This window comes from Amaranthus tricolor, chromosome 12, assembly GCF_026212465.1.
Source record: "Amaranthus tricolor cultivar Red isolate AtriRed21 chromosome 12, ASM2621246v1, whole genome shotgun sequence".
Lineage (NCBI taxonomy): Eukaryota > Viridiplantae > Streptophyta > Magnoliopsida > Caryophyllales > Amaranthaceae > Amaranthus > Amaranthus tricolor.
Window position 1 is genome coordinate 7,659,098 of NC_080058.1, and position 15,346 is coordinate 7,674,443.

Below are 15,346 nucleotides of genomic sequence, written 5' to 3' on the forward strand. Positions count from 1 at the left end.
CCCAATGGGCCTTGTGCTCTAGCTCCACGGGAAGGTGACAACGCTTCCCATAGATGAGTCGAAAAGGTTTGGTCGCTATAAGGGTCTTAAAAGCCGTCCTATAAGCCCAAAGGGCGTCATCAAGCTTGTCAGACCAGTTCCTTCGGGATTTGTGTATAATTTTCTGAAGAATGATCTTAAGTTCGCTGTTCGACACCTCAACTTGACCACTAGTCTGGGGGTGATAAGGTAAAACAAATCTGTGTAGCACCCCGTACTTCCTAAGAATTGACTCAAACTTATGCTCGATGAAGTGGGTCCCATTGTCACTTATGACTATGGGGGGGCAACCAAAACGTGGAAATATAACCTTTTTAAAGAACTTGGTCACACTCGCCCATCATTAGTCTTAGTGGCTACAGCCTCCACCCACTTGGAAACATAATCAACAGCAACCAAAATATACTTGTTTCCAAAGAATGAAGGGTAAGGACCCTGAAAATCATTGCCCCATACATGAAAATTATCAACAGCTAAAATTGGGGCCATATGCATAGCATTGGCCTTAGGTAAGTTGTCAACTAGTTGGCAACGATCACAAGTCTTAATATAGGCCTACACATCTCAAAAGAGTGTGGGCCAATAGAATCCACATTGAAGAATCTTAGAGGAGGTCTTAGATACAGCTGCATGTCCACCGCAAGGTAGGTCATGACAGTGCTGTATGATAGAGTGTACCTCAACCTCAGAAACGCAACGGCACAACATGCCGTCTACACAGGATTTGAACAAAAGCAGGTCGTCCCAAAAGGAATACTGGAGATCATGGAAAAACTTCTTGCTATAGTGAGCGGGGAGACCCATAGGTAGCACTCCACTAGCTAGATAGTTTGCTATATCGGCGAACCAAGGAGTCTCGTCAACAGCTACGAGATTCATTAGCTGATCATCTGGGAAAAAATCATCAATGTCAGGCGTACCTAACACCTCATCTAAAACAAGCCTGGATAAATGTCAGCCACTGAATTCTCTGCTCCCTTTTTGTCGATTATCTGCAGGTCAAACTCTTGGAGCAATAATATCCCTCTTATCAGTCTGGGCTTGGCATCTTTCTTGCTTAGCAGAAATTTAAGAGCGGAATGGTCCGTGTACACAATGATTTTAGACCCTATTGGATTGGACATAAAATTTTCCAAAGCATAGACCACTACCAGGAACTCTTTTTCTGTTGTAGCATAGTTAACCTGTGCCTCATTCAGAGTTTTGCTAGTATAGTAGATGGCGTGCAACTTGCATCCTTCCTTTGCCCCAGCATTGCCCCTACCGCATGATCACTAGCATTGCACATAAGCTCGAAAGGCAGGCTCCAATCTGGCGGCTGAATTATCGGCGTTGAGATAAGTGCCTGTTTCAATTTTTCAAAAGCATGCAGAAAGTCATCAGAAAACACAAAGGTTACATCCTTGGCTAAGAGCTCGGTTAGAGGTTGGGCTATCTTAGAGAAATCCGGTATGAACCGTTTATAAAAACCAACATGCCCTAAAAAACTATGAATCCTCTTCACATTGATTGGAGGGGGTAGTTTTTCAATAACCTCTACCTTGGCCTTATCGACCTCAATACCGTGACGTGACACCGTATGACCCAGCACAATCCCTTTTTATACCATAAAATGACACTTTTTCCAGTTCAAAACTAAGTTGACTTCTTCGCATCTGACAAGCACTTTCTCGAAATTGGCTAAGCAATAATCATCAAAAGAGTTGCCATATATGAAGAAGTCATCCATAAGTACTTCCATGCACTGCTCAATAAATTCAGAAAAAATACTCATCATGCATCGTTGGAAGGTAGCTGGGGCGTTGCATAGCCCAAATGGCATCTTTCGATAAGCAAAGGTACCATAAGGGCAAGTAAATGTGGTCTTCTCCCGATCATCAGGATGAACAGGGATCTGGAAAAATCCAGAGTATCCATCTAAGTAGCAAAAATGGGACTGATTAGCTAGCCGTTCTAACATCTGGTCTACAAAGGGGAGTGGGTAATGGTCTTTTTGGGTGGCTTTATTTAGTTTTCTGTAGTCAATGCACATGCGCCACCCCGTGACTGTCCTTATGGGTATCAGTTCATTCTTATCATTTTCTATGACAGTCATACCGTCCTTTTTAGGGACAACCTACACTGGGACACCCACTTACTATCGGAGATAGGGTAGATGATCCCCGCATTCAACCGTTTCAAAACCTCTTTCTTAACTATCTCCTTCATATTAGGCTTGAGTCTCCTCTGTCCCTCTATGGAAGGAGCGACGTCGGGCTCCAGGTTTATCCTATGGGTGCATATAGAAGGGTTAAATCCCTTGATGTTATCAATGGTGTACCCAATGGCTTTTCTATGTTTTCGAACAAGTTTGACCAAGCAGTCTAAATCAGTGCTATTGAGTTCACTATTGACGATGATACGATATGTAGAGTTAGCACCTAAGAAAGCATATTTCAAACTAGAAGGGAGAATTTTCAATTCTACCTTAGGAGGTGTGGAACTCTCTTTCCTCATCTCCAATATCTGCTCAATTTCATTTGCATGCATAACCTCATTGTACAATTCAAGATCATCAATATAGTCACCCTCAAAAGGGTCTTCCCATCCCAATAATTCTACATTATCTCCCTCAGTTCCTTCAAGAAAGGACTGTAGGGCATCAACCTCATGGTTCCATTTAGACTTAAGAGGTATATCTTCAGATATGTCAATTAGGTACATAGATTCATTTGGGACTGGGGCACTCAAAACATCCCTTATTGCAAATTTGACTTTCTCCTCCCCCACACTCATAACCAACTTACCCCTAGCTACATCAATCAGGGTACTAGTGGTCACAAGACATGGTCTCCCTAATATGACGGGGGTCTTAACATCCTCGGGTATGTCCATAATGACAATGTCACAAGGTACTACAAGTTTGTCAATCCTTAAAGCTACGTCAGATAGGATTCCCTTAGGGTAAACAATACTACGGTCAGCCAACTGTAATGTCATCCTAGTAGGGGTCAATTCATTCACATTGCGGAGTCTCTTATACATGGAGTAAGACATTAGGCTAACACTAGCACCTAGGTCTATAACACCCCTGAATTTTCGACCCCTTGACGAACCCCTTAACGAAACCAAAATCGTAAAGGACGAGAGGAAATTCGGGTGTTACAAGGTCACACAAAGCTCTATCCACAGATATATTCCCAACAGTAACGGGAATACTAAAACTACCGGGGTTAGCTAGTTTAGGAGGTAGATTCTCAATCATGAAAGCATTAACATTCACCTCCTTAGAGACCTAAACGATCTCATCTAGCTTCCTCCCATTAGAACAGAGAGTCTTAAGAAATTTGGGAAAGGCGGGTATCTCAAACTTTGCATCTCAGAAAGGAAGTTCAATGGATACATTTTTCAACAAATTCAACAATTTCCCATTTTTCTTTTCTAACATAGCTCGCACCAATTTTTGAGGAAAAGGCACGTGCTTAATCAGAATGTCGATGACCTTAGACTTTGATTTATCATGTTTTGCATTGGTCACAGTGTCAGTGGCATCATTATCATTCAAAACAGTTTCATCAACATCCACATTATCATTAACAACAGGCTCATTAACAATCACATTATCATTTACAACAAGCTCATCAACAATCACATTATTAGTAATAGCATCATTAGGTACTAGCCTTTCAGAAGATACCTCCACAAGGGGGGAATCAACAAGTTGCTTACCACTTCGCGTGGTAATTGTATTCACGAATTGGTTGGGCTCCTTACCCTTGGGCTCTAGTTGGCTTGGGAATTGGTTTGGAGCGCGAGTGTTGATATGCTGTGCTACTTGAGTTATTTGTGTCTCGAGAAACTTCATGTGTGAGACACTGTTTTGGATGTGGGTCCGCAACAAGCTTTTCAGTTCATCAACCTCAGACCTGAGACTAGGTTGGGCTGGCTAAGCGTATTGCTTGTACGGCGGTCGGTGTTGGTATGGAGCTTGCTGATGCTGTGGATTTAGCACATTCGTGCTTGATTAAGACAAATTAGGATGCTTATAACCTGCATTATGATCTGTTAGCGTGTGGGTCACAAGGATGTTTACTGTACAGGGCATTTGCCTCCTCGTAAACTTAGAGGCAATTGCTCGAACAGTGGCCTGGGACGCCACAAGTATCACATAAATTAGCAGCATTATTAGAATTAGAGGAGGAGCTTACCATGCTTACCTTAGCCATCTGTTTAGTGAGATTGACTATCTGTTTGGTGAGTGCCTTGATGGTCTCAGATTCCGCATTATTACTCTGGGACACTGAACCTCTCTCATTGCTCCATGAGAAACCATTTTTGGCCATGTTCTCGAAGAGTCTCAAGAGGTCATCTAGGAGCTTGGAGTCCATGTCATCGCCACATGCGGCGTTAATCGACTACTTGGGCTCATTGAACAGTCCTCCATAGAAGGATTGGGCGAGCAACCAGTTGGGTATCTGATAGTGAGGACAGCTAAGCTGGAGGTCTTTAAACCTCTCCCATCACTCCCAGTTCTTCCTAAGTCCTACATATACCAGTGGGCTCGAACTTGAGCCAGGATTTAGCTTTATCCTTCAAGTTGAAGGGAAAAAGCAGCATATGCACTACTACCTTGGAAAGATCCTTAGCAGTGATGGTGTCACACCTTTCTATAAAGACTGTGATATGGTCATAAGGACTCTCATTAGGGTGACCGCCGAATTGGTTCCTCTCAATTATTTGGATGAGGTGAGGCTTCAATTCAAAATTTTCTGTACCGAATCAGGTTTGACGATACATGGAATGGAATTTTGGGTGAGCATGGGCGCACCCAATTGGCCAGAGGATTGGTTAGCATTGTTGTCGCCTTAACCGCTTTAGGCATTCGACGTTCAATCTACGGGCAGTAACTTCGATCTCTGGGTCGAATCGCTCTAGAGATCGAGCTCTTCTATGCATCCAAAGAATTCAAACACAAAGGGGTCTTGGAGAGGGGCCAACAAGTAAGTGGCAAGTAGCTCAATCAACAAAACAAAAGAATTACGTGTCGCCTCCCCGGCAACGGCGCCAAAAACTTGTGAAGGCAAATTTTAGATAACCGCAAGTGCACGGTTGACGTATAGTCGCGGGTCGAACGTAAGGAGGCGAGTTAATCAATTTGTTTGTTTTATGACTACAAGACACGAATCAAGAAATAATGTGATCGAGAAACTAGTACTATGATGCAAAAACTAAAGCTAAAACAATGATCAATATGAAGATGAATATGATATGACAAGCTCTAGGGTGTCAGGCATCACCTAACTCTAACATGGGAGTCGATCACTCTCATGATTGTATGAAATTGAGTCAATGGAATAATTAAATGTGATCTAATTAATCTCAAGCTTCCGCTCTATTGATTAATATCGATTTAAGACAAAACTAGTGTTAATCCTCAAACTTCCGTTTTATTGGCTAAACTAGTAGGAATTTAATTTAAATATATCTCAATCCTAAATTAGTTCTAATCTCAAACTTCCGTTTTATTGAAAAGGTTAATAAAGATGTTTAAACCAAGATTCATTAAGCGTAGATTTAATTATAGACCCAAAATTCTCACACGATCAATCGATAAAATTTCATCCCATGCTTCGAATTAGGGATTATACCCTAACCCTAAAGAAGAAAAATACTCACTAAACATGATCGTAAATATGCAATTCATAATGAATGATGACTTAATAGAAATACTAAACATAAAACGATGAATGATTTCAATGCAAGAGATAAATAATGAAGCAATTAACAAAGCAAACTTACTAATTACAAAGAACAATATTGTAAATTGCAAGAAGAATTAATGTAACGACGAAGTTTTGCAACAAAAGCTTAAAGAACCAAAAATAATTCTCTGGATTATCTCTAAAACTACTGCTAAATAACTGATAAAAACTGAAACTTAAAATAAAATAACTGCTACTATAAAAATTGGCTGCAAAATAACCGGTCGAACGCATGGGGACGAGTCGTCGCTTTGCTATTGCCTGGATTATGTGACTTTGGTGAGTTGGCAAGGAGTCGTGGCAATATTGGGGATGAGTCGTCACTCAATCTCTAAACTTCAATGTTGAGATCAGAATGTATGCGATGAGTTGTGGCATCAGGAGTGATGAGTCGTGGCATCAGGAGCAATGAGTCGTGGCTTTGGCACTGGACTACAATGCTGCGATTAGTAGGTATGCGACGAGTCGTGGCATCTGCGGGACGACTCGTCGCTTTTGTTCTGGAATGTAATACAGAGCGACGAGCTGTGGCTTTTTGGCACAGTTTAGCTACGACTCGTTTCTTCCCTTTGGAGCTTATTTGGCTTGATCTCTTCACTTCTTTTAGGGATCTTAAGCCATTTCTCCAGGACTTCACTCTCTTATCACTCCCGGGACCTAGTAAAACTTTGATTCCTCCTCAAAAATCAAACAAAATGCATTATTGAACATATGAGACGAAAATGTCAAATATCACCTACAACACTACCTAAAACTCACTAAAACATCACGTGAGGAGCATGAAATTAACATAAATGAGTGCAAATAATTGCATTTATCATGCGTCAACTCCACATTCATGTTGGGTGCAGTTTTTTCTTTCAATGGTCAAAGGAAAAAGGTTTGCTGGCAAAGGAGAGGCAATGGCTGCTCACTATGCTTTTGGTTCTCATATAGACGATGCCATTATAAAGCAAAGACTTCTCACACGCATGACCACCACAAGAGGGGAACCTCCATTGAAGAAGCTACAAAAGAAATTTACAGCTTTTGTTACCGAGGTTGAGAAGAATGGAGATAATTACAATGACGGCAAGATAATTGCAAAAGCATTTCTTCATGAACTTTCTACTTTTGAGATTCCATTGTTGAAAAGCAAAGCAATTGTCGATGCAAACTTGAGGGAGAAGGAGCACTTTAATGAGTTGAAAGATGAGATAAATAGCTAGATTCTTCAGGTACAGTTAGAAATTGAAGATTTAAAGAAGGAACTTGAAGCCTGCAACATTGAGAGAAAACACAAGGAATAGTGTGAGACGATACAGAAATTAATTACCATCCACCCCCCTCGGTCCAAAACAGAGAAAACAATTGCAGAACTTGAGAACTAGATTGCAGCACTGGAAGCAGAAGATATGGCTAGCTCAAGACTGCTAGATCTTCGAAGAAAACAGTTTGCTCTTCTTTTACAAGTGGTACGTTTTTACTAATGACGCATATTGTTTGCTAATTGCTTTATTGCAACTAGGGATAGGGGCGTTAAATGGGCCGGATAAAAGTCTGGCCAGGCTTAAGTTATTATGAGGCCGAGTTGGATAAAGGCCCTTAAAACATAATATGGGCTTCAAAGCCCGACCCTGCCTGATCAGACCTAGTTATAATACAAAAAATTATTATTTTTTCCATTTATCAGTTTATAACAAATAATTTATCATTTATAATAATTAAATTGAAAAAACATTAATAATTCCCATTGACATTGTTATTTGTAATATTTAAATTATCATTAATTATGCTATTTACAAGGCCCTTTTTGGACCCTTATTGAGCTCTTTTATAGCCCACTTCATTTTAATTATAGCCTGGCTTAGCCCAGCCCATTAAATACCTCTAGTTGCAACCTAAATATTTTCTCGATTGGAGACGTTTGTCTATGTGGGTATGGTCCCGAAAAGGTTAGATATGCACGGCCAAAATATACTGCCCAAACTTTGATCGATTAGGAAAGACAATACTTTTGAAAAAGACGAACATTTTTTTGACTAGTTATACATGTGTAGGTGGATGAGTTGCAGATAACAATAGAGGATGGACAGAGAAGCTCAGTTGAAGAGATGAAAAATCAAACTGAAGAGCATAAGGTTGGTCCGGATACGAGCGGGATTGCTGAAAGCATGAACATTGATTAGCAATTTTTTGTGCTGTTTTGAATCATGGGCTTTGTTAGTAATTTATGTAATATTGTGATTAATATTTATGCTCTTTGTGATACGAGGATTCTTGGCTTCTTTTGTAGTAAATCTGTAGTAAGACGATCGAATATGTGCAACCACTCATGGGCATATTGATGTGCAAATATTAAATTATCGCAAGCGCACGGTGTACGTGTAGCAATACAGGTCGAACTCAGGGAAGCGAGTTAACTAATTTGTTCAATTTATGACTACTTGACACGGATCAACAATTAGATGGGTTGAGAAACTAACACTACTGTGAGCAAATAACTAAATTAAAGCAAATAAAGCTAATAATTAAAGCTAAGACAATGATTAATACAAAGATAATAATAATATGACAAATCTAGGGCGTCGGGATTCACCTAATTCTAACATGGGAGTCAATTCCTCTCGTAATTGTATGAATTTGAGTCTTTGGCATAATTAAACGTGATCTAATTAATCTCAAGCTTCCGCTCTATTGATCAATATCGGTTTAAGACCTCACTAGTGTTAATCCTCAAACTTTCGATTTTTTGAAAAGGTTAATAAAGATATTTAAACTAAGATTCATTAAGCATAGGTGAAACAACCCAAACCAGCGTAAACAATATAATAATATTGTCTACAAAGCATAGCAGAAGACTTATAGAAGTCTGGGCTGAATCCAACCTGTAGCTCGATAGCCGCAGTAAACCAATATCAGAGTATTTAAAACTTTTTACATAATTAAGTGAATATTATTTAAAAAGTATTATAAAATTATTACAATTTAATTTACAAATATCTAATTTACATTTGTATTTCAAAAAGAAGTCCTAGCCTCGCCCATAACACACTATACAAGTAGGCATCGTCTCCACCAGAGCTAACCTAAAAATGAATCTATCCCCCATAACGGATAGGCCCCATCAATGACTGCCAACAATTGAGTTGTTGAGTAATCCAACAAACTATTATATTTATATACAAGTCATTAACAAACATCTCCAATTAAATTCCTTGTTCAATTGGTAACTATTTATAAACATTATTTTATCCAAATCCAAACTCTTTTAAAAGACCGTTTGGTATCGACATAAATACGGCTATGAACCTTTAGTTCATAACGAATCAAAATACGGCTATAACTTTACAAGTTAATAGCAAAATAACATGGCAAATGAAACATATGCTTTTATTGCGAAACAAACAAAACTTTATATACCAAACATATTTATTCAAAGCTCATTAAAAAAAATAATGTAACAACAGTTTAAAACGTGGGAATATATGGACCATCAGGAAGTAAGCTTGATCTGAATCCTGAGAACACAGGTGATCTTCATCACCGAAAATACGGCTCTTACAAGAACGAAACGGGATCGGGGGCTCGAGACCGATCCGAATAACCATTACCTATTATCAAGCTATAGGATTTCACAATAATCCGGATATAAATATCCGTTGCCAATTCCCAAAAACGGACATTTTTATAATGTCGATTTCAATATAAAACAAAACAATAATTCACTAAATTTTCTTTTGAAATCAACAATCATTACTTAAAATATAAATCAATTCATCATCAACCATCAACGTATAAGAACTTGAGTTACTATCAATGGAGTTTAACTAATTTTACACCAATCTTAAATCCCAATATCCAACTTATATCCTATCCAAATAATATCAACTAATCAAGTATCTAATGGATACTTATATTCCCAAATTTGATACTTGTACCAAAACCCATAATAATCAATTAAGGATCATAACTCAAACAATACCAGTCAATAAAGAAAGAATAATAATCGCAAAAAGATCCTAATTTCAACAATTAATCTCATGATTGGTTATTCGCGATTTTTATGACAGTCTGTTAGTATTTTGGACATAACTCTCTCATAAGAACTTATTTTGGGGATATTCAAGTGGCTACACGACCCTGACTTAAAGCTCTATAATTCTTATGCAGACACTAAAACCTAGAAATGACTATAACTATCTCAAAAATAGCCAAATAGATTCGAACAGAACAAAACAAAAACCTCATTGTTGATTTTCATGACAGCCTACTAGTATTTTGGACATAACTCCCTCATACAAACTCATTTTGGGGCGATTCAAGTGTCCACGCGACCGTGATTTGGAGCTTTACAATTCTTATGCAGACACCAGAACTCTAATACTATCAATCTTAAATCAAAACTCCAATACGAACCCTTACTTATACGAATAACCCATAAAGACTTAATCTTTTAGTTCAATACTTAGTTTTTTTTTTGATATCATAATAATAAAGATTCATAAATTTTAGAATGAACATGGAATGGAAAGAAATGAAGTAGATGATGAACATTTTAAGTTTCTGATATTAAAATGATGTGGCTTTTTGATAAAGACCGTGATAATGGTTTAAGTTTCTGATATTATATATATATATATATATATATATATATATATATATATATATATATATATATATATATATATATATATTATATATATATATATATATATATATTATATATATATATATTTATATATATATATATATATATATATATATATATATATATATATATATATATATATATAATATATATATATATATATATATATATATATATATATATATATATATATATATATTATATATATATATATTATATATATATATATATATATTATATATATATATATATTTATATATATATATATATATATATATATATATATATATATATATATATATGTATATATATAATATATATATATATATATATATATATATATATATATATATAATATATATATATATAATATATATATATATATATATATATATATATATATATATATATATATATATATATATATATATATATATATATATATATATATATATATATATATATATATATATATATATATATATATATATATATATATATATATATATAACTTCTGGTCCTTCTTCTTGAGTACCAGGGCGTGATTTACTAACACTTCTGCTTAAGTTCATCATCACTCTTAGATACAATTGCTGTAGTATTTTTATCGTCTCCATCTCCATGTGATTCTTGCCTTTTTCGCTCTCTCTTGAACTTGAAACAATACTTCTTAACATGGCCAGGTTTCTTACAATAGTGAAAAGTCTTAGTATTATTTCCCTTTCTTGACTTGGACCTACTATGTGAGTTACCACGCCCCTTAGGACCTTTACTCTTGCTTCTTCCCTGTTCTCAACAACTACCTCTTGTGAATTATCAACTCCCATATCCTTTCTTCTCAACTTTTTATTGAACATACTCTTTTTGATGACATCCAAAAAAAGTACATCGTTTGGAGCAGAGTTCCTGATAGTCACTACAAGGGTTTTTCAACTGTCCGGCAAAGAACTCAACAAGAATAAAGCTTGTAACTCATCATCAAGAACAATCTTCATCGTCGTCAGCTTGTTAATGATGTCTTGAAAGTCATTGAGATGTTGGGACACTGATTTTCCACCTTTTAACTTCAAATTAACAAGTCTTTGGATTAAAGAAGCTTTGTTGTGAGCAGTCGTTCTTTCATAAAAACCCTCCAATTTCTTCAACAACTCATAAGGGTTAGTTTCCTTGGATACATGATTGAAGATACTAATGTCAATCCATTGTCTAATGGTACCCAAAGTCTTTCGCTTTAATTTTACCTAATCTTTTTCATCCATTTTTTCAGGTTTTGTGGGTTTAGCAATAGCACCATCATCACAACAAGTGGTTAATTACATCAATAGGATCAAACAAATCTCTACAATACAACATGTCCTCCATCATGGTTCTCCATATGGAATAATTGGTTCATGTCAACTTAATCATGGAACCACTACTACAGTACTAGTCTCCATTTAGCCTAAATATACGTCCGCACTGATACCAGTTGTTGGGCACAAAGGGTTGATAACAACTCCAACAACACCCACACCAAGATCAATTTAGGCAAAACAATCAACCAAACCAAGACTAAACCCTAACTCACTTCAATCACCAATAATAACCAACAATAAGCATCAAAAGACAAACAATAATGAACAATAGCCAATAACAACACGCAAGGATTTTTACGTGGAAATCCCCTTCGGTGTAAAGGATAAAAATCATGGGACTAGTCAAGGGAGTCCACCCAAGTCACTCTTATTATAATAAAATAAGAGTACAAGCACCAATTGCAATCCAACAAAGTGCACTACCCACCATCAACCATCAACTACAAGAGAAATGCAATAAAAGAAGAAAAATAAAGAGAATTTCACCAAAAACAGGACAGCCACTGTCCAGTCGCGATTTTCGGCACATCGGACCAGCAAACCCGTTCACCACTGTTCAGATTGAAGCCTTATGTGTCCCCTACAACATACTCATAAATGAGCCAAATCGGACCACGTTTGCCCCTCCATCGGATATGTTGATCCAAACTGTGCATGCTAAATTTTTAATGAACAACCCACTTTGTCTCTGTCTTTTTCTACTGTTTTGTATAATGATTTTTTTTTGGTGCTTATTGCTACCCCCTTTTGTAGCTGTTCCAACATCATTTTATTAAGCTCAAAGCTTCTCAGAGAAGCTAACCACATCATAATAAGTACACCCATAAAAAATATTATAAATAACAAAATGGGCTGGACACCCAACATCACAGCCATGCCTGCGGCTATCAAACATACACCAAATCACTAAAAGTGTACGTTTCTTCTTCTTCTTCTTTGGCTTTCTTTTCTTTTTCAATTTACAATTTTGGTGTTAATATGGTACTTTAACATTGTGCTTCCTGTTTATTTATGTTAACTCAAAATAAGGTGTAGGGTTTAGGAATTTTATCTCCAATTTCTTTTTTACTCTCCTTTTTAAAAAATTTCTCAATATCTCCCAGATTGTTGTTGTAGTTTCATTGAGTTTCTGTTCTCTGATTTTAGATTTCAGATTACTGGAGATAAATGTGTTTTTCGTTTGTTGCGTACTTTTTCTGTCTTCACAAACAGTTTTTATGCGTTGATTGAAATTGATATTTATAGTTTTTCATTAAAGGAAGCTTTTATTAGGATTCTAGTTTGATGATTTCGAATTTGGCTTAAGGGAACTGGAGGTGACGGAAAGTAGAAAATTGAAAATTAGATTTTTGAGCTTCCACATTGATGACTACGATACAGTAAAAAATCAAGAATCTTTACTTGAAACTTTTAACTCAAAGAAAAGAAACAATTTAGTTCTTTTTTAGTTCCATACTTCCATTCATTCAATTCAATTTAGTCAAGCACAAAACTTTCACTCAAATTTTCACTATTTCGGTTGAATCCAACCCTGCTCCATTCAGTTCTAATCTCCTGGAGGAGAACAAGTTCTCGTAGCTTGTGCCAAAACAGAAATTTTAAAATTAGGGTTTTGAGTTTTGACTATTATTATATTGTCCATTGTTCTAGTTTTTGTTTATGAGATATAGATAGCACATTCTTACACATAAATTAGACAGTCAGTACTATGTTTCCTCTTAGCTTTGTTGTCCCCAGTTTTAAGAAAGTTATTCCAATTAAGAACTTTAATTCATGCAAATTGATCAAAGGTTAAAATTATGCATTAAGTGGGTTGGCTTGACCATAGATGTAAAGAAAGAGAGAGATGTGGAGGAGGAGGAGGAGGTTAGTGGTTGATCAATCATGAGTGGACAAGTAAAACATAATTGTACATGAGACGGTTTTTTCTTAGTTTTGGTTTTGATTAGAATAACTTTCACCCCTATCTACAACTTAAAGTCAATGTATTATTCTAATATTTGCTTTCGAGTTGCTACCTTTTTATATCTTTCTACCTATTACCTCTGTTTATGTGTCAACTCCACATTCATGTTGGTTGTAGTTTTTTCTTTCAATGCTCAAAGGAAGATGGTTTGCTGGCAAAGGAGAGGCAATGGCTGCTCACTACGCTTTTGGTCCTCATAAAGAAAGACGATGCCATTATAAAGCACAGAATTCTCACACGCACGACCACCACAAGAGGGGAACCTCCATTGAAGAAGCTACAAATGAAATTTACAGCTTTTGTTACTGAGGTTGAGAAGAAGCTACAAAAGCAATGATTGCGAGAGAATTGCAATAGCATTTCTTCATTTACTTACTACTTTTGAGATTCCATTGTTAAAAAGCAAAGCATTTATCGATGCAAACTTAAGGGAGAAGGAGCACTTTAATAAGTTGAAGATGAGATAAATAGCCAGATTCTTCAGGTATAGTTAGAATTTGAAGATTTAAAGAAGCAACTTTAAGCCTACAAGATTGAGAGAAAACACAAGAAACAATGTGAGACGATACGGAAATCAATTGCCATCCACCCCCCTCGGTCAGAAACAGAGAAAACAATTGCAAAACTTGAGAACCAGATTGCAGTACTGGAAGCAGAAGATATAACTAGCTCAAGACTGCAAGATCTTCGAAGAAAACAATATGCTCTTCTTTTACACGTGGTACGTTTTTACTAATGATGCATATTGTTTGCTAATTGCTTTGTTGCAACTAGGGGTAGGGTTGTTAAATGGGCCGAACAAAAGTTAGGCCGAGCTTAAGTAATTATGAGGCCAGGTTGAATAAGGGCCCTTAAAACATAATATGGGTTTCAAAGTCCAATCTCGCCCGATCAGACCCGTTTTTAATACAAAAAATTATTTTTTTTTTCATTTATCAATTTATAACAAATAATTTATCATTTATAATAATTAAATTGAAAAAATATTAATAATTCCCATTGACATTATTATTTGTAATATTTAAATTATCATTGATTATGCTATTTATAAGGCCATTTTTGGACCCTTATTGAACCCTTTTATAGCCCACTTTATTTTAATTATAGCTTGGCTCGGCCCAGCCCATTAAGTACCTCTAGTTGCAACCTAAAAATTTGCTCGATTGGAGACATTTGTCTATGTGCATATGGTCCCGAAAAGGTTAGATATGCAAGGCCAAAATATACTGCCCAAACTTTGATCGATTACGAAAGACAATACTTTTGAAAAAGACGAACATTTTTTTGACTAGTTATATATGTGTAGTTGGATGAGTTGCAGATAACAATAGAGGATAGATAGAGAAGCTTAGTTGAAGAGATGAAAAATCAAACTGAAGAGCATAAGGTTGGTCCGGATACGAGCGGGATTGCTGAAAGCATGAACATTGATTAGCAATTTTTTGTGTTGTTTTGAATCATAGGCTTTGTTAGTATTAACTTTAAAGCCTCTTTATCCGTGCCCATTAAATTGCGCCAACTTTAACCCAAAACTTCTAAATTTTTAAAAAAATTTTAGGGTAACTTTTAAAAAATTTTAAGCCTCTTTATCCGAGCCCATAAAAGTTTTTTAAAA

At 36.2% G+C, this 15,346-nt stretch overlaps 2 pseudogenes; both read left to right on the forward strand.

The window, feature by feature from the left end:
• The first annotated feature begins 6,643 nt into the window (after window positions 1-6,643).
• Window positions 6,644-7,948, forward strand: LOC130797192 (THO complex subunit 7A-like; annotated as a pseudogene).
• A 5,912-nt stretch (window positions 7,949-13,860) lies between these two features.
• LOC130797190 (THO complex subunit 7B-like) lies at window positions 13,861-15,166 on the forward strand (annotated as a pseudogene).
• Window positions 15,167-15,346: the final 180 nt, after the last annotated feature.